Source organism: Peromyscus maniculatus, chromosome 12 (assembly GCF_049852395.1).
Source record: "Peromyscus maniculatus bairdii isolate BWxNUB_F1_BW_parent chromosome 12, HU_Pman_BW_mat_3.1, whole genome shotgun sequence".
NCBI lineage: Eukaryota > Metazoa > Chordata > Mammalia > Rodentia > Cricetidae > Peromyscus > Peromyscus maniculatus.
Window position 1 is genome coordinate 15,897,891 of NC_134863.1, and position 20,749 is coordinate 15,918,639.

The window sequence follows — 20,749 nt, forward strand, 5'->3', positions numbered from 1 at the left end:
TTCCATGGCCTTGCCCACTGTCTGCTGCTGTCACACATTCAGCCTACTTTGTGGGAGAAGTGGGGTCAGCAGGTCCTATTGCTTCCTCACACTCCACAAGATGGAAGTGGGCATGCGATAGTTTCCCAGCCAGTCACTCACTGGATGCGTCCCTGGCTATCACAGATGTCAAAGAAACGGAATTACAGAACTCTGGCCCGAAAGTCCACTGCAGTCATCAGCTGTGAGACAATGAAAGAGTTCAAATGTTCTTCATCTTTATGGGGTTTGCAGTCTGTTATCACCAAGCATTGGTGACTTGCTACTATTTTGGTAGAAGGTTGTAGTCCAAGTTGACCTCTCCCCATTTCTCACGTGAGCTAAAGGAACCTTCTTTGTTCCTTGACAGTTTTCCAGCCTGTGGTTATTACAGTCTCAGTGGCAGTATGTCGTCCAAGCTTGTATATCCTGAATATGGAAAGTCACTGCTCTGAGGAAGTCATAGTGGCTTAGAAATGCCCCTTCTCTTTGTTGAGGACTCTGCAGAAACTACATTTCCCTGTCGCAGTTCACTCTCCCCAGGCTGGCTGGAGAGTCCTGGTCCTGGGATGGAGCGAAAGTCAAAGATGAGGCTGTGTGAGCAGAGGAATTGCTCCAGAGAGACTGGGAGATAAGAGATCTGGGTTCTGATGAAGCGATGTCGGAGATCACTCTGAGTCCCGATGCTTCATTCTTTGGGGTCTTCATCTCTCTCTCTGGCAAGGAGAAAGGTGGTCAGCCTTTGAAAGTTTCTTCTAACCTTAAAGCCAGAACTCGGTGTGTGCCCATTTTCTTTTTTTATGTTTCATATTGTCCCTTCTTGTTCTCCTCTGCAACCCCAAGTGGACTAATTTGCACCAAATTACTTACTGTCTTTAACACCAGACAGAGCCCAAACAAAGCCACGCCTTTGCGTTGTGTGTATACATTCCACCAGCGTAATAATCAAGAGCATGTCCCCCAGTGCAGCGTTTGACTCTCTTTCTTCGCCTAGTTCCGACTGATGTTGCTAGTTGAGGGAAACCCGGTGCCTGGGTGGCACCATCTCTAAATTGAGCTAACTGTGAGCCCTGTGTACTGTAGAGGTCGGAGTGTGAAGAAGATGACGGGACTGAGCGCTGAGGCAGGGCGGCCTCTGGGTCAGGACCGGAACTGAAGGGGAAAGAGCAATCATGATTTCTGGGATGCTGTAGCAGACTCTATAAAAGAGTTCAGAGGGAGACTTCGGGACACCGAGTCGACCAGTGCATCTTCTGCTTCAGTAAAAGCATAAATTTTAATGGTTACAAATGCTTGGTGCTATTATGAGAAAACCACAGGAAAGACCAGTCATATAAACGGTAATAATTTATTGACCATGACTAATCCTTTGGGGAGTATGATATGTGACGTAGGCTAATAAGCGCTTTATAGTGGACTGAGCCCTGTCACACTCATTAATTCATCAGATCCCTGTAACCTGTCCATAAGGTGGCAGGCTCAGGAGCATTACCTTCATTTTACGAATGACCACAGTGAGGCTCAGGTAGGGCTCCTGGGCATCGTGTGGCGAGGAGGTGGCAGGCCGCAGATTGTTGTGTTTTAGGCAAGTACCTTCACTTGGTTTAAGGTTCAGCTTTCCTTAGTGAGGAGGACGAGGGTCCACCCTCCGCGGTGCCCTGTACACAGCCGTACACAGAGCGGAGGAGGGTAGGGGATGGCATTTAATCAGTCTTGAATCCTGTGAGCGATGATGTTTGCTGAGCCAGTTCCGTGGCTAGCAGCACCGTGTGTCAATCAGTTCCCTTTCACAGCTGAATTATCCTGGGCGCCCTGCTGGACAGGGGCACTGAGGAGGTCTGCTTGCTGACTGTTCATTCATGCGTGCTTGCTCTCACTTATTTAAGGCAACAAAGATCTAATCATTCGAACTTTTATTTTGGGCCGGGCTTTGGGCTAGATGCTGATCTTCGGAAGTGAACCACAAATTCGAAGCCTGGAAAGGACCTAAACATTTATGTAATGTAAATGGGTGGCTCTGGCTGGCCTGGGACTCACGTAGACTCGGCTGGCCTTGAATATGTAGCTGTCCTCTTGCCTCTGACTCTCCAGTGCTGGGATGAGAGACAGACATGAACTACTGGGTGCTCGCCCCCTGCCTCTGCTTCTGTGTTGTTGTAAAAAGACAAGGGCTCCTTATGTAATCTAATATGGCTTCAGATTTGTCACCTTCTCCTCCTGACCATGCATGCCATGTTGTATGCATGTACCAGCATGCCCAGGTTTCCTCTTGACTTTCAGGCTCTTTCCCAGTGTTTGTGTCTGGTGATGAATACAGCTTGACTGTTCTGTGAGGTATCTGCACTGGAGAGTAGCTATAACCTTTAATATTTAGAGCCATGCATTCAATTCCTAATTTTCACCAACAGTGACTCACAAAGACACAGAGTATTAGACAAACTAGGCCTTTCTCTTAGACTCAAATTTTCTTCCTGAAGTGTTTCTTAGATTCATCCGTTCTGTCTCTGTCTCTCTATTTGTCAACGCTCATTTTCTGAAAAGTCCCTCTTTTCTGTTTGGAGACTTCCCACCTTAATCTGGAAACTAAAGCCTGGAGAAGTAAGCCTGCCCTGTGTTTCCCCCTTGATACCAGTTTTGGTAGTGGAATTATATCCATATAGTGCTCAGGTTTTAGCTCTGTAGGAACATGCTCTGCATTCCTTCACATGATATTTGAAACCTATTTACACTTTCTTACAGCCACAGAGGGGACCATGACAGCCCTCTCAAATTGCTCTAGAGTATAAAGTCTGAGGTCCAGAGTTGCTGTAACTCCGAACATTTATCCCAGTGCCAGGTGGCCTCATTCAACGAGTGTTGAATTGCATTGTGTTTCTTGTTCTAACTGTTCTCTTTGCTCCCCATTTAACCTGGCCTCTGCCTGGGAGGCTGGGTGTGGACCTACCCAGTGTGATGAATCAGTGAATCCTGGGGTTTGCCCTCCTCCACCAGGGCTTTGTTTAGCTTTAAGAATGCTGAGTAACTGATAAAAACTAATTCCAAAGCACTCTGCAGATAGAAAGTGCTTCCTATGTAATAAATAATAATGGTTTCTCAAGATTAGGCCCAGCCCCAGATAAAAGTGCCGACCTCGCAGGCCATGGACCTTCTGGTAGAGGGTGGTTGGTTGAGGCTGATCCCTATCATTGGTTACTACCTTCACCTCCAATGATGGCACGTTTCCCATTGTGAGCAGTGCTTATGTTCTGAACTCTCTAGGAACTAACTGCGAGGTACGGTTGGAGTCTAACTGAAGGATGCAGTGACAGGCGAGCTTTTAAGTCACAGCTGGAATCTCGCCCTTTCCATGTCTTCTCCCTTCTTCAATCTAACAAGAGTTGGTTATCATCTTTGTTGGTTCAGTTCTTAGCAGATGGTTGTGTTTTTGTTATTTTTTTTCTTTTAATTTAAATTTTGAGACAAGATTCTACTAAGTTGACCTGGACAATCTTGAACTTATTTTGTAGTCCAGGCAGACCTTCCCCCTTCCTCAGTGTTGGGATTATTGATTTGTGACAATGGGCTCAGCTTCATGGTAGTGTTTAAAAGGTGGATGTTTGCACCACTGTCCGAAGCAGCCAGTGGCCCAACCAGGGCCCCCTGGGGCTTTGAACCTTCAGTTTCAGGGTAACATTAGTTGATCAGACAGAGTGCCTTTCCCTGCGCTCCCTGCCTGCTTCCCTAGACAGACCCTGTCTTCTCCTGAGATTCCATTTAGGGGACTGCACGCCCTTTGTTTGTTCTGGCATGAAGGTCATCTGTGCCAGGGTGACTAGATGGCGGCCATCGCCCAGGAGCCCTGATCCACAGTGTCCGCAATGTTTTCCCATCTTGTTAGTGCCGGTAAGCAGAAGTGCCCACTGACCCTTTCCCTTGCTGACCATGAAGGCCCTTTCCTCCTTAGCAGTGTGCATCCAGGCACACTGCAACAGAGACTTAACTCAGAACCTACTGTGTTCCAGGAACCTTCGTAGGCAGGCATAGGTCAGTGAAAATTCCTTGTAGCAAAATTTGGAAGTCTGAACAAGAGTTTGATTGTAGACACTGATAGGACAGAAGTACACATAAACATATAACAAGCCAACTTGCTAGAAGACAGGCCGAGATGAAAGAAATACTGCCCCTTCCTTCGCTCTCCCGTCTGCGGTTCTTCTCCTGGGCAGTCGCACAGCATGGTCACCTCGCCAGTCTTACCCAGGCTGACCCGTGTCTCCTGCCCTCTCTCTCTTCTTTGTCCTCTTGGCCTTGTCACACAGGGCAGAAGTCGATTTGGGCTGAACCTCAGCTGTCCTCAGCTGCTCCCCTTGCCCCGGACATGTGATGGAAGTGATTATTGAGAATCCCAGCATCTGGAGGGACACTGACTAGGGACCAGCTAGTGTCAGCACTGCAGGACGCCTTTAAAGAAAGGGTGGCATCTCCAAAGGCCGTGGCCTGGTCGTTGCAATGCTGTAGCATTTTATTTACTCAGAGGGGCCACACGTGATAAAAATTTTGAATAATAATTAATGATAAGTAATAGAGGTAAGAACCTAGTAGTAAGATGTTAAACAACTTACTCTTTTTGTTTGTTTGTTTGTTTGTTTGTTTGTTTGTTTTGAGACAGGGCTTCTCTGTGGAGCCCTGGCTCTCTTGGAACTTGCTTTGTAGACCAGGCTGGCCTGGAACTCAGAGATCCAAGTGGAGAAGTAAAGGCATGCACCACCGTGCCCATCAAGAGAGAACCTCTTCTTTAGTTTCATGTTGTTGTATGTATTTTGTAACTTCTGTAGGAGTCATGGAGCAAGTCCATATGTGTTAACTGTAGAGGGTGGGTAGTGGAACAGTCTCCTCCCGTGAAGACTAGTGCCTTGTTCTGGGATGAGAATCTGGGCCACATCTGATAGTCAGGCCAAGATTTTAGTGGCAGAACTCAGAAAGCTGAGCTCTGTACTGACCAGGAGTTGGGCAATGCTCTTCTCCCATTTCCACCAAAGCTTGAAGTTTGAGGATGCCTGACCGTCCCTGGACTACCGTTGCCCATACCATGAGTTAAATGTTGGAGAGCAAGGACAGTGATTATCCCCAAGTAGAAGAAAGGCAGAGCTTCTGGGTCCTTTTCATCCTTTTGGCCTAGACCGCTGACATCATGCTTTCTCTCCCGTTTTTGTTTCTATGCTGGACACTAGCCCCTGAAAGTCCGAGGTCATTTGGGCTAGCATGATAAACTCCCATTGATTTCACATACATAGCATGTACCAGCCAGTGAGGTAAATTGCGTCTTATAACTCACTTCTTGTAATCGTCAAAACCAGCCTGGGCATTAGAGAGGTTATTTATATCGACTGGCAAGTTATGGACAGATTCAAAAGGTTTAAGAAGCTCCAAGGTCATGCACATGGTCACGGCAGGGTCAGGTGTAGAATGAATTCTCTCTCACAGAAGATTTTGATTTGTGTATACTCTGTTCACCTTTGCTCTTTTCTTCTGCTTTCCCCCAACTTGAAAAAGGTCCCCCTGAGAACTGTGTGAGTGTCTGGGAGGTGTGCTCTGTTCTTGCTTCTTTCTGCCATGGCGCCTGTCGCTGGAGCCCACCCATGTGTGCATTATTCAGAATCTGACTCTTCAGACTCTGGATTGGCTGTCAAGGGTAAATTTGCTACAAAACACATTCTAATGAGTTCATTATTTTCATGGTTTACTGGGTTTATCACAGGCCGGGACAGCTTGATATTTGCTTTTCTGTCTATGGTCTGGGGGGCAATGTACACATCTCTGTGTTTCCTTTTTACATGTCCCTTATATATGTTATGCTACAGTACAGTGCAATGTACACATCTCCTCTCTGTTTCCTTTTTACATGTCCCTTACATACTTTATGCTACAGTGAAGTCTAGAGACTTTTTTGAGCATTTGAAAGCAGCCTGAGGATGCAGAATGAAGTTTTTGGAGGGGCCTGGCCATTGCTTCTGCTGGTGGATGATGTTGGAGGCTGTGTTGTATAGCCTGGTCCACGTGAAATCCCCACACTCTCCAGGGAGCAGCCTCAGCCTCAGGCACTTAGAGTATTGGTGCTTAGCATTTTTGTATTACTTTGTATTTGCAAAGTGCTTTCCAGTGATTTATTAGCTGTTCTTGTTTTTAATAGCCCCCAGAGATAAGTTGATATTCAGCCTTCCGAGAATATAAATGCATAGAGTAGGCTCAGCTCATCAGATATTATTGGATCTGGATCCAGGACTCTGACCTCCTGGGATAAGGCCATTTGGGGTCACTGTCTTCTGTGGATTAGTAGGAGATCAAATGGATTTAACTTGGGCTCCCACAGTCTCCAAGGCAGCGATGAAATGACTCGAGCTATTTGAGGAAGTGATACAGGAGCGGTTGGCATGAGCTGGATTACAGTCCTGACTCTACTGTTGACTGATCCTATGGAGTCTGAGCAGCTGCCTCGCCGACCCAAGTCTCAGACTCACTCACTGGTAAAACAAGGACTTTCTCCACAGTCACTTCAGGGCTAGGAGTGTGTTAAGTGTGATCCAGTGACTTTAGATTCTTCCTCTGGGGCCCTGGTGCAGCTCGGGGATGATAGAGTGGGTAGGATGACTATAGATCTAAGCCATTGGGGACCTTGTATTACAAAGATGCTAGCCTTGCTTTTTCTGGGATCCAAGGTCTGACTGCGAGGTACCTTTAGTTTTATTTTAAGCAGCACACTGTCCCGCGCGCGTGGTAAAATGGAGAGGGTGAGTGGAACTGCTGGTGAAAAATCAGATGGGAGCCAGAACTATCAATTCTCTATCTTATGGGTGTTGTGGAAAGTAATTAGCCGTCTTGATTATCTCACTGGTTCAACATACGTTTTAGGGATGTGATGTAATGCGAGGAAACGTTTAGCTGTCAGATTTTAGGGCTGTATCAGATTTATTCTTGCAGGAAAAGTCTAGTTGTCCTGGCAACCTGAAATTGATTTTCTTTTTGCTCTTGTCAGCTGAAACTGGTCCCCTTTGAATCATTCCTCTAATTTAATAGAGAGAGCTGTATGTCCCCACCTGGTGACTGGATTGTCCTTAATGACAGGCGACTCGAGCAAATGGTTCCTCTCTCCTACCTGAGCCGGGAGCTTTGGTTTATTACCACTGTCACCCTCCAGTCTTCCCTTTGTGGTTATTTACTTGTCTGTGGAGTTAGGTGGAGAAAGAAAGTGGCATTCAAATAATTAAGACTTTAATCAGGCCTGGGGAGCAGTGACGTAATTGGCAGCCAATCATATCCTTTCACTTTCGGTTAGCTCAGGTCTGGGTGGGATTCCAGTGAGCTCCAGGAGGGGGAGTCATTTTGTGGGGAGGCCTAGCGGTTTCGTTACCTGGGGAGGGGGATGTTATGGCCCAGAACACAGCGAGAAAGCAGAGCTTGCCTCTGTCTTTTCTCTCTGTCAAGGAGAGAGAAGGGGACCACAAAATATAGAATTAGCAGTTAATGAGAAATTGATGCTCATGCACATGAGGAAGAGGGAAGAGAGCTTTTCTCTTTGCTTAATTGATTACAGGCCCTGTGGGCCACATCTCCTACATCTCAGGATATAAAGGACAGAGGTGAGGACCTGCTGCCAATCAGTTTGATGAGACCTGGAAACCAGCAGAAATGCCAGAGTGAGGAGATGAGGACATAGACAGCAGTTATCACAAAATCTGGTACCAGGAGTCTCGAACCTGCAGACTTCATTGTGATCTCTGTTACAGTTCAGAACCAGGTATCCAGAGTCTCGAATCTGCTGACTTCATTGTGATTCCTGGTGCAGTTCTAGAATGACGTATTTCACAGCTTTATGCATCTCTGAAGTGAAGCCATTTTTATGAGGACTCAGAGCAGGGTCACTTAACCTTTTCCTAGCAGCATTGTTGGAGCATCCTGATGAGATGGCCAGTGGCCTCCACTTCGGCCATAACTCTGTGGCCACCTCTGCCCAGCTGGCTCCTCGCCACTTGCTGTCCCATGCATGGCTTGGTGGGCACCATGGCTGGCGTTGGAGCAACCTACCTTTGGGCTGGGAGGGGCTACAAGCTGGTGCTGACCAATCAGAAAAGTGCAGATCCTGTATTCCCACCTCCTCTTTAAGACATACCAGGGCTTGTCTGGACTTGCCCTGACATGTCCAAAGATGCCACAGCCAATCCAATTTAACTGTTGCTTGCTTAGCCAATCAGCTTTGTTGGAGCTGACCTAACTGCCCCTGGAATTCCGCTAGCTGTGTATAAAAGGATCCTGCAATCTCCTCTCAGGGCCGCCGCCATTTTGTTGTGTGGCTGATCCCAGCATGCTGGAATTTGTTTCTTGAGAAATAAATGCTCTTGCTTTTGCAGACGTGAGCGCTGGTCTTTTGTGGGGTGATTTGCAGACCCTAGCACTGACACAGTGGAGTGAGTGCTGGCTCATTGTTGGGGTTTAAACCCAGGTGTCTCTGCTTTGCGGCCCCATGACCTTGGCCAAGTGGTTTTGTTTCTGTGACTTAGCATTCTCCTCTGTCAAAAGACTGATGGGACCTAAAACGGCCTCTGTGAAGCTTATGTGAAATGCTTGAAAGATAACTTGCATGCATTAACCATTTAATCAGTGTTACTGTGGTTATTATTTTTCAGAAGACATTTGAATGCACTGGAACGTTCAACTGTCTTTTACATAGTTATGGGTAAGGTAGGAACATGTCAACCGGGTTTTCAGAATCGGCAGTGGTTGAGTTTGTGGGTTCATATGTACTTGCCAGTAGTAATATGGTGGAGAAAGAATGTGTGTCTTGGTGAGAAAAGGTCTAAACTCACATTGCAGGAATATCCAGGGAAGTTGCAGAGGAGGGAGGGGGTGAGAATTAATGACCATTTTTACAACTTACTACTGACCCCACGCTCATCCCTTACTCATTTTCTCTCACGAAGTAATCATCACGATCAGTTTGGTATGTGTCTCGTTCCTCCGAACACTCACATACCTAATGTATTTTGGTTGAGTAGCTTCAGAAGTCATTGACAGGAAGCTGCCTCCTCTGTTCTTGCGTGACCTCACAGGACTGCATGTTGGACGGTTACCTAGAGTAGCGGTGCTCCGCGTGACCTGTGTACAGTTGTTCTTGTGTCCACAAGCACAGCGTCACTGTTTTAACCTCTCACACCAGGGCCTTGGGAGACTTGGCTTTTTCCTTTCTTTGGCACTTTTTAGATTGTCTGTCCCCAGTCCAGATTGCCTCCCCAGCCCCTTTCCGTCTGTCCTTCTATCCCTCCTTTGCTATCTACTTGTCTTACTGTCCTTCTTACAAACTTAGAGCGCTTGATCGTTTAACACGAATCTCAGTGACCAGGTATTTATGATGTGATGGACCCATGGAGAAGCAGGCTGTGGCCATCTTGCCTCTTCTCTGAATCACCCGGTTCCCCACTAATATGACTAACTGCCCTTCCTTCTCTGTCTGGAACTCTGGACGCTGTGGAGATGGGCTGTCTGGACTTAACACCAGGAGCCTACAGCCACATGAGTCAATTCTTCAGTCTTCGGAAGCCATGGCGGGGTGTGGTCAATACATGAGTTGTGCAGTTTCTTATCCTGTGTGCAGACTGATAGGAGAATGGCTGGGCTACGTTTATTTCCTCTGGCTGCTGGAAGGATAGACTTTATTTCCACGAATCCCAAGAACAGGGAACGTAGAGCCTCGGTCATGAGCCTGTTCTGTATTTCTTTGGCAGCCTCACGTGCCTCATTCGCATGATGTCCCTCCTCTAACGTCTCTTTGCTCTTCCTTCCAGCGTCTCTTTGCACATGACCTCTTCCTGTGCTTTATCTCAGGAGATGGCCATCCCTGCCAGGAACTCCTTCAGGCCCACCTCAGTCCCCACTTCCCCTCAGCGTGAGCTTTCCATTTGGAGCGCTGCCTCTCCCTTCCACCCAGAGTCCATGCTTGTGCTTTTAAGAGCCCTTTCGACAGGGCTTCTTTGGGTTTCGATGGCACCTCTCACCTTTCCAGCCTGACTCAGTGGGTGGCCTTGAAGGCTATCCTGTGTTACACGGGTTCACAAGGAAGCCTGAGGTGTAGAGGGTTAAGTACAGGAAGCCCAGGTAAGGAGAAAGGCCCCTGGGAAGCTGTTTTAGGAGCAGAGCTCTACAGAGCAGTTGGCAGCCTTTGCTCAGTTCTCTATAACTCCCTTCTCCAATGCCGAGGGAGAGTCATGCCCGCTTCAGACACCGGGTTCCTACAATTAGGTCAGGATGTCGTCCGTCCTCCAGCTTCCGGTTCTGAAGACTGTTACCCTGCTGTCAGAAATGTTTGCCTTTTAGAGCGAGGAAGTGGTTTACATGCTGACCTCCAGCTTTCTGACTTTGAATTTGACCTCTGCCTCCTTTCCTCATTTATCACCAGGGATTGAACTCAGAACCCAGCTCTGCCATTGAGGTCCATCCCCGGCCTCTGGTCATTCATCTCCTCTAGGAAGACTGTGCATTGACCCTGTTACCGGGAAAGCAGACACAGCCAAGGTGCTGTGTTTGTGAAATTGGGGGAAGTTACAGCTTTGTCTTATGACTCTGGCCTTTGGGAACGGTCCAGGGTCAGACTGCTCCCTGTTGTCCTCCATAAATCCACTTCCCACCAGCACTGTTAGGATCTTAACTAGATTGCTACTTGTGAAACATCTTCTCCTGACTTGCAATTGAATGCTGCTTCGAGTGACTCATAAGTAATAATCCTTTATGTTTAAACGGCTTCTGACCCAGAGTGTACTTAGAATGAAGATATACGAAGCAGGGACCATAGAAAAAGAACAAGCCCAGGATACGCTTCCCAGCCTGCCTGCACCAGATGATGTGTCTGACAGGATCTGAGAAGTGGGGCCAGTCGTCAGGAAGGGCTGCTTGGGAGTGTCCTGGGCTTTAGGTGGAACCCTTCTCAGCCTGCTGGGTACCTTCAACACTAGGGAAATAAGTCCTTAAATGGATAGTGTCCACAAGTCCTCCTCCATGGCCATATCACCTTCCTCCGTCCTGGTTTCTTTTTAGAACTCAGACCCTGGAGCCGACCCAGTTACAGAAATGCTGATCTTAGGCTGTTACCGGACTGGAAGATCTGAATTCTGAATTGTTTTTCACTGTATTCCTGTTAGCTGTAGTTCTTTGTAAGTACTAAGCTTGCTGTATTTTATTCTTTAAACGAAGATACTAGCTATCCAAATAATAGAGCGTGAAGACTGTTAGAAGTATCCTTAAAAATCATTATGTTCAAAATTTGGAGATCTGGGAACACTGATTTTTTTGCCCCCATATCTCAAAGAGTAGCATGTCAGGGTTTTGAAAGCAACTTGTCCCCCCCCCCCAAAGCATGTTATAATTCTAAACTGTATCATTGTTGCTGAATAAACATACTTAAGAAAATTAAAATAAGACAGCACAAAGACCAGTAGTGTCTCAGCAAAGATGTATGGACTTGAGAGTCTGGGCTATAACGTTGCTTGTACTTGAATGACATGCACAACTTGAGTGAGATTGAATAATGAAACCTGGTTAGGCCTCAATTTAAGTGACTTTAAGTAGGAATAAATATGCCTCGTATGCTAAGTTGTAAGGATTGGAGGATGCCTGTCCGGGCCCAGGATAGTGTCTGGTGCATGACCCGCTGCCCACAGGGCCAGCCTCTCTGCATGGTGGGCCTGCTTATCGGGGTAGCATGCTCAACAGGTGCTGACCGCAGTTCACCTCTGTGGCGATACTGCCTTCCTCTGCCCTAGTTTCTCTTTAGAATCCAGACCTTGGCACCAACCTGGTCCTGGAGTTGCTGATCTTAGGAGGGTATAAACCACAGAAAAGGGCAGCCACTTTGGTGGAGGGGTTTTTAGAACTCGCTGATGAAGAGCTGTTGAAGAACCTGGCCGAGTCTTATCCAGAAGGGGAGTAGGGGAAGATTGAGGCTGGTGATGGAGAGGGTTAGTTCGTGTTTGCCCGGGCCTGGTCTGGAATTACGGCAGGTGAAGGCTAGGAGGAGGAAGGGCCGGCAGAAGAGAGGCCCAAGGAAGAAGTTGAAGTTCGGAGTCTGACTTTGTGATAGAGTCTGAGACGTTGTAGACTTGCAGCCTAAAGGTGCAGAGTTCTTCAGGGCCACTTTCTAGTCAGCACCCCACATATGTGTTTGCATATCTGTGCATAAGTGTGTATGAATAACAGGGCCGATGAGTTCAGGGACTTACCCAGAGGCCAGAAAGCTAGGAAAAAGCTTTCATTTGACGAAAGAGTTAAGTCTGGTAATGACTGTGAGTGATAGAAATGGTCGGGGGGAGCACGGAGGGAAAGGACCTCGGCCCCATTTCCTGCCCCCCAGGCAGGCAATGAGTAGGAGTTTGAAGTTTCAGTATTTGATGGCATCACCTCCTCTGCTTTCCCAGAAACTATTCCTCGAAGTATGAATTGAGTCGTTCCTCTGTTGGGAGATGTCTCAGTTCAGAGCTGACTTTCTGCTGTGGTTGTTTACCTAAAACATGGTAACAAAGGATACTTTAGAGGTAGCATAGTCAAATGGTGAAAAACAAAACACCCCAAACAAACTACCAAACAACACAACAACAAAACACCCAATGCTGTGGAGCCAGCAGGCCTGGGTGTGGGTCTGGAGACCTGTGTGGATTGGACAAATGGATTTGCATGCTCCTGCCTCAGTTTGCCTCCTGTAAGTTGGAGGAGAATGGTTTCTGTGTGATATGTTTGTTCTGACAGTGTTTTCAAACTGAATATGGATCATATGATCAAAGGGTAAAGGGGATATGGACTTGAATTCTCGTTCCCCATATGTGAATTGAGAAAGTGAAGAATTGATGAGCACTTGGGCGCGCGTGCGCACACACACACACACACACACACACACACGCTGTTTTAGAATGTGATGGTTGAATCTACCCACTGTGTGGTTCTCCTCTGCCCTTGGCCCCAAGCTATGGGAAAAGAACCCTTTAGGTCTAGAGTTTCCTTGCTTACTGTGTTGTCTTGGGAGAATCTCTTACTTTCTAGCCCTTTATTTATTATTATTATTATTATTATTATTATTATTATTATTATTATTTATTATTTTTAATAAGCTCAGGTGTGCCTGCATGAGGACGTCAGCTGGAGAGATTGGTGAGCTCTTCCATGCTTGCTGCTAGTGGCCTAGCACCCCCTTAAGGTTCAAAAAGACTCACTGGTCAGAAGAGCTATGGGAGAATATCTAGAGGAAGGGGACATCTAAGGGCCTTGGAATGACTTGGACTAAGATTTGTGCCATACCTCGTCACAATATGCCACAATTCTCCTTATTGTGAACCTGTTTTTTTCCATGTACTTAGTTCTTTCACAGAGGAAGACAGAAATTGCAGGGTTATTTAGCTCCTGAATCCTTGAGAAGGTGGGGAGAAGTCTCTGGTTGGTGCTGCTTCAGATGTGGAGGCTCTCCTCCCCGCCCCCCACCCCCACTCCCCATGTGTACCAGTGACTTGTTCCTTGGCTATTCAGGTTTGAATGAGTCAACACACTTGTGACCCTGTGCTGTGCTTGGCAGTACACTAAGATTAGTCAGAAGGCTAAGCTACTTGTTCTAACCCTAGAACCCACCCACTCTGGATGGTTGTCAGTCTCTGGAACTTTTCTTCCATATCCATGGTTGCTTCTAGAGTGTTCTGTCTCTTACTGCCTTATGTGGTTGATTTGGAAATCAAGAAGGATTTTATTTTGAAAGTAATCTTTTTAGATCTCAAGCTACTTCAGATAGGTAGCTAGGGACCAGTCAGATGATTCAGTGGGTAAAGGTGTGTGCCATCAAGTCTGGTGACTTGAGTTTGAGCCTCAGAATCCACATGCTGGAAGGAGAGAACCAACTCTCAGAAGCTGACTTCTAAGAATTATGCACCATGGCTTACATTCCCTGCTCCCTTCACACACAAAACTGGAAGAAAAAGAAGCAACTGATATACTTGCGTCCTCCTTGAATAAGTGTGCTGATTATAGAAGAGAAAATCAGTTTAAACTTGAGGGCAACTGGAAAGTGGTCCCTGAATTCAAGCTGGTACCATACTGGGGATATTTGGTTGAAAGGGAACCATGTAAGTTTGAGCTGAAGACGTTTAGTTTTCCACCAGCCTCTACCTACCATGGGTCTAGTATATTACTTGCCATAGATCCATGACTTTGAGAGCCCCACTTTAAAAAGCAATCTTTCCCCCTACCTCTCGTATTTGCACTCATGTTTATCTGTGTGCCAAAGCACACGCGTGGAGGTTGTAGGACAACTTGAGAGAGCGAGAGTCTGTTCTCCTGCTTTGTGGCTCCCGAGGATTGAACGCAGGCGGCCAGGCTAGGAGGGGAGAGCCTTTAGCAGCTGGACCATGTCTTGGGCCCCTGATCCCATTTTTGATGCAACCCATGGAGATGTGTTTCTCGCAGAGACACAGTCACTGCGGGAGTGGAAGGCCTCCTGTTGACAAGTGGAGGTCTAGCAAGGTTGCATGTTGAGGAAATGGCCAAGTCAAGACGAGAAGCCAGCTCTCTAATCGTCACGCCGCTCCTCTGCTCTTTCTAACACATCCCTCCTCCCCCTTGTCAGGTGAAGAGAGAGCCAGATGGTTTGACAACCGGTTCTCGTTGCTGTCAAATCTGCCTTTCTTTCTGCTCTGACAGGCAGTTCTTTGGGGAGGGGGCGATGATGGAAGGGGAGGCAGCGGCGGCAGGGGGAGGGGAGGGGGAGGGAAGGAACACAGTCTGCCTGATTCCTTATGAGACATAGGTGTCCAATAAGCTCTTGTTTCTCTGGCAAGAAGCAAGGCAAAGGTATGAGTCGTCGTCACCTTGAATTTCAGCACACAGAGGCCTAGAAATGGCAGGCTGTGTTTGGAGACATCGATTTCATATATATCTATCTTTAAAAATCATGTTTAGGATGCCATATCCATAAATACTAATAAGACTGTCTGATTCCAATTTTCAGGTGAGATTAGCATTTTATTGAGTATTTTATCTGTCAGATTCAATACACTATGTACCATCCTCCCAGGCTTATTAGCATAATTGCCGTGCTTAAGCAACAATAAAAAATTCAGCAGTAAAATAGCAGTTAGTGCAGGCAATTTGTTATCAAAAGCTTTTACTTAAGGACAGCTCCAGCCTGCATTTATTAGCAAGTAAGGGTTATAATTTATTTTTATTTGGAAAAACAAAAAGAGGGAAGAAGAGTTTTCCTTTTTTGTTTTAGAAATAATGGAGGAATTAGAAAGCATCCCTCTCTGGAAAATTGTCCACATTCCGTCTTCCTTTGCAGGCTGTGCTGGGAATAGACGCCACTTGAGGCGTGTTGGCTCAGACAAGAAGTTGCTCTCCCAGGCATTGCTACATGAGTAGCAATGTCCCTTTCTGTTTGTACAGACATTTCCAAAACACTTTCAAATATGTGTTGTTGGTAGAATTTCATACCAGTTCTGTGAGGCCTCCGTTCTTAGAAGTAAGGAGTTGAGTTGGAATGACTCTTCCAGTTGAGGCATTTGAGTGGCGTAGGCACTCAAGAGCTATTCTTCTAGCCTCTAGTCACACCTCTACATGGTGACTCTTCACATCACTGCCCCTAGTTCCTGATTTGGGTATTATCTCCCCTGCTGTGTGGTGTAGGATTTTTAGCAAGCCACATTCCATTAGGTTGTTCTGCGCACACATACGTTGACAGACCAAATGACAGGCAGGCAATATACATAAACATACCTTCACACACAGAATTGTTGTATGTATATGTGCATACATATATATGCACAAACATATCCATGCCCAAAGTTTTGAATTTATTTTGTAGTTGTGTGATACATGCATGTCTGTGTGGGCGCCCTCATCCCTGTGGGAGCACACGAGGGCCAGAAGTTCCCTGTCAGCATGTCTCCTCTTCCTTTTCCTCAATTTACTTTTTGAGACAAGGCCTCCCGCTAACACTGAAGCTCACTGATTTGGCTGGACCGGTTGTTCCGTGAGCCTCTGGCATTTGCCTGTGTCCGCCACTGTATTGGTTGGGTGCTCGGAATCCAAACTCAAGTCCTCTCGCTTGTGTGACAGGGACTTGACTCACCGAGCCATCTTTGTGTCCCTCTGAGGTGTAACTCTTTGTTCATTTGTTTTGCTTAGGTAAACTGGTTGGAGCAGTTCTGCCACACGATTTTATCTCAACCCAAGTGTCTTCCATTCTCTGCCTTTAAAGCCTGTGTCTCATTCTCTGTCTGTGTCTATCTGTTGCTCTCACTCTCTCTGACTGACTCAGAAGATGATTGCCACCTGTGAAGGACCTGGTAGAGTAGAAATGAGTTTTATAAGTAACTCGTCAGTCTTTGCAGAGCAGATGGATCGGATTTTAAAAGGTGGAGATTTAGAAGTCATTTTTTTTCATCTTTATTTCTTGAGAAATGTATCAGAAATAAAAAGAGAACATTAAATTGATGCTTTTTAGTGTGGTTTAGGCTGAAATTATGGTAATAATTTTCAAATTGAAGATAAAATTTTTGGTGGAAATGGACAATTGAAGCTCGTAAACTTTGAGATAAGCTATTGGAGCATCTTGTATCTTTTGTTTGCTCAGTAAGTTCCAGGAAAGACTATCATCACAAAGTGGAAAGTCTAATGTGAAACTTTGTACAGGCCACTTGGGGCTTATAGACTAACTCAGTTGGGGCCAGAGGACTGAAGATATGTTTCTACTATCAGAAGGGATATTAATAATAAATTGATACCATTCTCCTCCTTGAGAACCTATCATATAACAGGAGCTCAGCTTGGATGTTTTCTTTGACATTTAGTTTTCATGTTGCGTTCAGTTACTCACTGAGTGAGCATCTATGGTGCCTTTCCTGTGTACCAGACGCTTTGATGTGTTGCACACAGCATCTCATTTTATTGTCATAAAACTGTAAGCTGCAGGAGCTGGTTATGTTCTCAGTGTGTCGATGAGGAAGCTTAGGGAGGAAGGCCTTGACCTTGTCTCACACCTGACAAATAGCAGAGCTGCCCCTCCCCCCAATCTTACTGTACCACTTGGCAAAAGAAGTAAGTAAATGAGGAAAAAAAGAAGACTGAATGGGGAGACCAGTGAGCCATAGTACAGTAAGATGTGGAACCTAGACATTCAAAGAGCAATGAATTTGAAACTGGACAGGATACCTGTCAATGTTCTTAAAACATGTCTCTCCCTCTCTTTCTCTCTCTCTGTCCCTCTCTTTGGTTTTTCCAGACAGGTTCTCTGTGTAACAGCCCTGGCTGTCCTCGAACTTACTTTGTAGACCAGCCTGGCCTCAAACTCACAAAGGTCTTCTACCTCTGCCTCCTGAGTATTGGGATTAAAGGCATGTGCCACCATGCCTGGTCCCTAAATCTGTCTCTTAATATGACTATGGAGATAATTCTCTCTCCCAGTGTCAGTATGGGAATAAATTTGACTTAAAAAAAAAAAAAAAGGCATGTGAGCATGTGAGAGTTGGCAGAAGCGCGTGGTTCCTGGTGAGTGTCCAGCATCTGTCGAACTGTCCTAGAGGAAGCAGTTTTGTGTAGTGGTGAGGAACAACCACCAAAGCTGCTTTGTTTTTGCCTGAGTCCGTTATGCTTCATACTATGTGACCTTGGAGAACAACTTCTTTGTGCACCCGTTTCCTCATCAGTGAAATAAATCCCACAGGACCACTGTGAAGATGAAAGGAATTAAAATGAAGTATGCAGAATAGGACTCAGGACCTCTAAGCCCTTCCAGTGTTAGCTTTTTCTGCTCCCCTGTGCTCTAGTGGCGTGAGAACCCTATTGCATTCTTGTCCACTCAATGAAGCCCAGTGAAGAAGTTTAGCTTTGGAGGGAGGAGCTGCATTTACACAACCGCTGATGTCCTTGGAAGAGCTTTGGGTTTCCCTGTCTTTGACCTTTGGTGCCTGCAGATAGTTCAAGGGAGCAGAAGCCTCAGATGACAGCGGATGGTGGAATGGAATGCACCTTTGTGCCTGATAAACTGTGGTGGCAAGTTGCCTTGTGGCTACCGCAGGTCAGTTTGCTGGTCAACCGTGGGCTAAGACTGGTATTTTTCTGGGTCTCCTTGGCAGGTTCTCTCTTTCTTTGGACTGTACAGGCCTGGGTGATGTCCTAGAGTTGCCTGGCATTTCTCTTCCCTAGAAAGCATTGATAAACCGAAAGTGCCAGGGGCTGGGCACTTTCTTCAAAGGTAATCCAGTCTACCTTAGAGTGAGTCCACTGTAGACAGTTGTATAGGTGTTGTGTGGAGGTGAACTCTGGGATGGAGGCTTCTGCAGGATCCTTTATTGGGCTCATTGTTCCAAACAGCAGGAGTGTAGTGTGTGTGTGTGTGAGTGTGTGTGTGAGTGTGTGTGTGTGTGTGTGTATGTGTGTGTAATTTCTTGGAATTGATAATGTGGATTTGGGGGCATTTCTTTGTCCTACTCAAAAATAGAAACACTTGTTCATATCATTACAAAAATCTTCATAGGAAAGAACATTAAGATGAAGCCTTACACTGAGTGTGGGTGGGGCTTTGTGGTTTCCAAAGCACTTGTACACATTTTCTTCTGTGTGCTTCTTATTGCCACTAAGAGTCAGGCAAGGTAGGGCTGCCCTTCTGTATGTAAGTCACAGAGGGTCACAGAGGTGCAGTGAATTTCCTTGCATCAATGATGGATGCATACCCACAACATTTAACTGTGGGGTGTGTTCTGTTTTGCCACCCTACTTTGAGGTCAGTGAGGTCATTCTTACCAAGTGCTACCAGGTTTTATAGAGTGGGAATTTATCCTAATAATGCTCACATTTACTCTCCTTCTTGAAATAGGTTGGTTAAAACCATCTATAATTTGCTATGAATTAAGTATAAATAGAATTAAATCTCTAGGACTTTCAGTTAAACCAGCATGTGTTTCTCAAAAATCAAATGTCAAAGTATTTCCTGAAACTCACTTTAATGAAGAGGAGAGGTGAACGAACAGCTCCTTTTTGCATGGTGATTAGGAAACAGGATGTGCGAACCCGCTGTCGGAATTTAAAGAGGCGCACTCATGCTGATGCAGAACCTGGATGGGCACCTCACAGAGTTTCATGCTGGCAGAAATGTTAAATGAAAGAAGTTCTCCTTGAGCATATTAATGACTTTGGCTTTGTGTGAAAACGAAGCTGGTTTGTAAGTTGGATCTGAGAGGTTATATGTCTCTACACATAAAAAACAAAACAAAACCCCAAGCCTGACTCAAGGATCTAGTTCTGATTACAGAGTGTCTTTATTAGAGAGCCCAGCATATCCTCAGATGACGGAACGGAGGGACAGAGATGCTCTTGAACTTATTAATGATGAGGACTCTGCACTTTGCTGCCTTGAAAGTGGAAAGGATCACATTCGTTCGCAAATGCTTTGGAGTCTCTCAGATTCCGTGGTACCTTGGAAGTCTAGTGCAGAGAATGTGTATTTTGGAAAACTGTTTCCTTTCTTCATTCTACATAGTTTCTTAGGTGCTATGAATTCTGAGTGTACTGTTGTCTTCTTGAAGGCCTGCTGTGGAAGCAAACAGAATTATGTTTCCATTTGTGTGGATGATTTTTTTGATCCCTTGACTTGTGTGTTTGATGGTCTTTCTTGAGGTCTGTGGAGTATAGAAATAGTTTTTAGTGTGATTTGCGCATCACATACAGATCAACTTGTATGTTTCAAGGTCATATAGTTGTGGAATCTCTTCTTTCAGGGACTCTGTGTATTGCACACCCCTTCCTGCACCTCTCCACGGAAACTTAGAGATGAACTCACTAGTGTGGCAGGGCAGTCACAATGGAGGTTTTCCCTCCATGTTTCTCACATCTTTCTGTTTGATCAGGTTTTGAATGGTCTCGTGTCCTCTCTGTTCGATCGTGAACTTCCTGAGGGCAGGTGTCCTGTGCTCATCACCACTTGGTACATGGCACACAATGATGCTCATTGCTAACTAGTTGGGTTTCTGTCTTCAGAGGCTGAAAAAGTGGTTTTTGGGTGTAGAGAGATGGCAGTATATAGTGGTCTTCTATTCTGTTCCAAGGTAGTCCACTCAGAGCCTTTGCCTGCAGCCGCTTATTAGGGGACCATCACCTGGCTATCCCGACTGTGAGATCTCCTAAGCTAAGGCAATGCACTCTATCCTCTCTCATTACATCCTGTGTAGAATGGCTCTGCCACCTCTCCCCACACTTGACAAGTCCTTTCCTTACTCACGTGTTGTAAGATAATCACGAATGGTTTAGGGGATAAAAGAGGTACTATCTATTTTTTGTAGATGGAGGTTGTTTGATTTTTAAAAAGTTGATTGATGGAAAAAATCAACATATTGTACATCTTTAAAATGGAACATTATTCAACAATAAAAAGATATAAAATGTTGATATATGCTACATCATGCCCAAATCTTGAAAACATTGTTCTAAGTGAAAGGAGGTCACAAAAAATCATGCTCCATGATTTCATTTCTCTGAAAAGTTCACCATAGATAAACTGTATAGTCTATCAAGATGGATTGTAGATTAGTGGTTGCTGGCACATTTGGGGTAGAGAGTAAGGACTGATAACTGATAGTATGGGTTTCTTTTGGGAAACTTGAAAATATCTTTAAGTTAGATTGTGGTGATGATTGTACAAGTCTGTAACTATCAACAACTGAATTTAGACTGTATATGAATTATA

The 20,749-nt window shown here is 45.6% G+C and overlaps 1 protein-coding gene across 16 annotated transcripts in view; it reads left to right on the plus strand.

The window, feature by feature from the left end:
* Positions 1-20,749, plus strand: part of Lpp (LIM domain containing preferred translocation partner in lipoma) — a 602,788-nt gene that overhangs the window by 105,035 nt on the left and 477,004 nt on the right. For 3 of the 16 annotated variants that reach the window (XM_076548644.1, XM_076548641.1, XM_076548647.1), the window contains one exon: positions 11,077-11,192. The exons of the other annotated variants lie outside the window; for them this stretch is intronic. The gene's annotated coding sequence lies outside the window, so the exon portion shown is untranslated. The remainder of the gene's footprint in view (positions 1-11,076; positions 11,193-20,749) is intronic. 16 annotated transcript variants of the gene reach the window in all.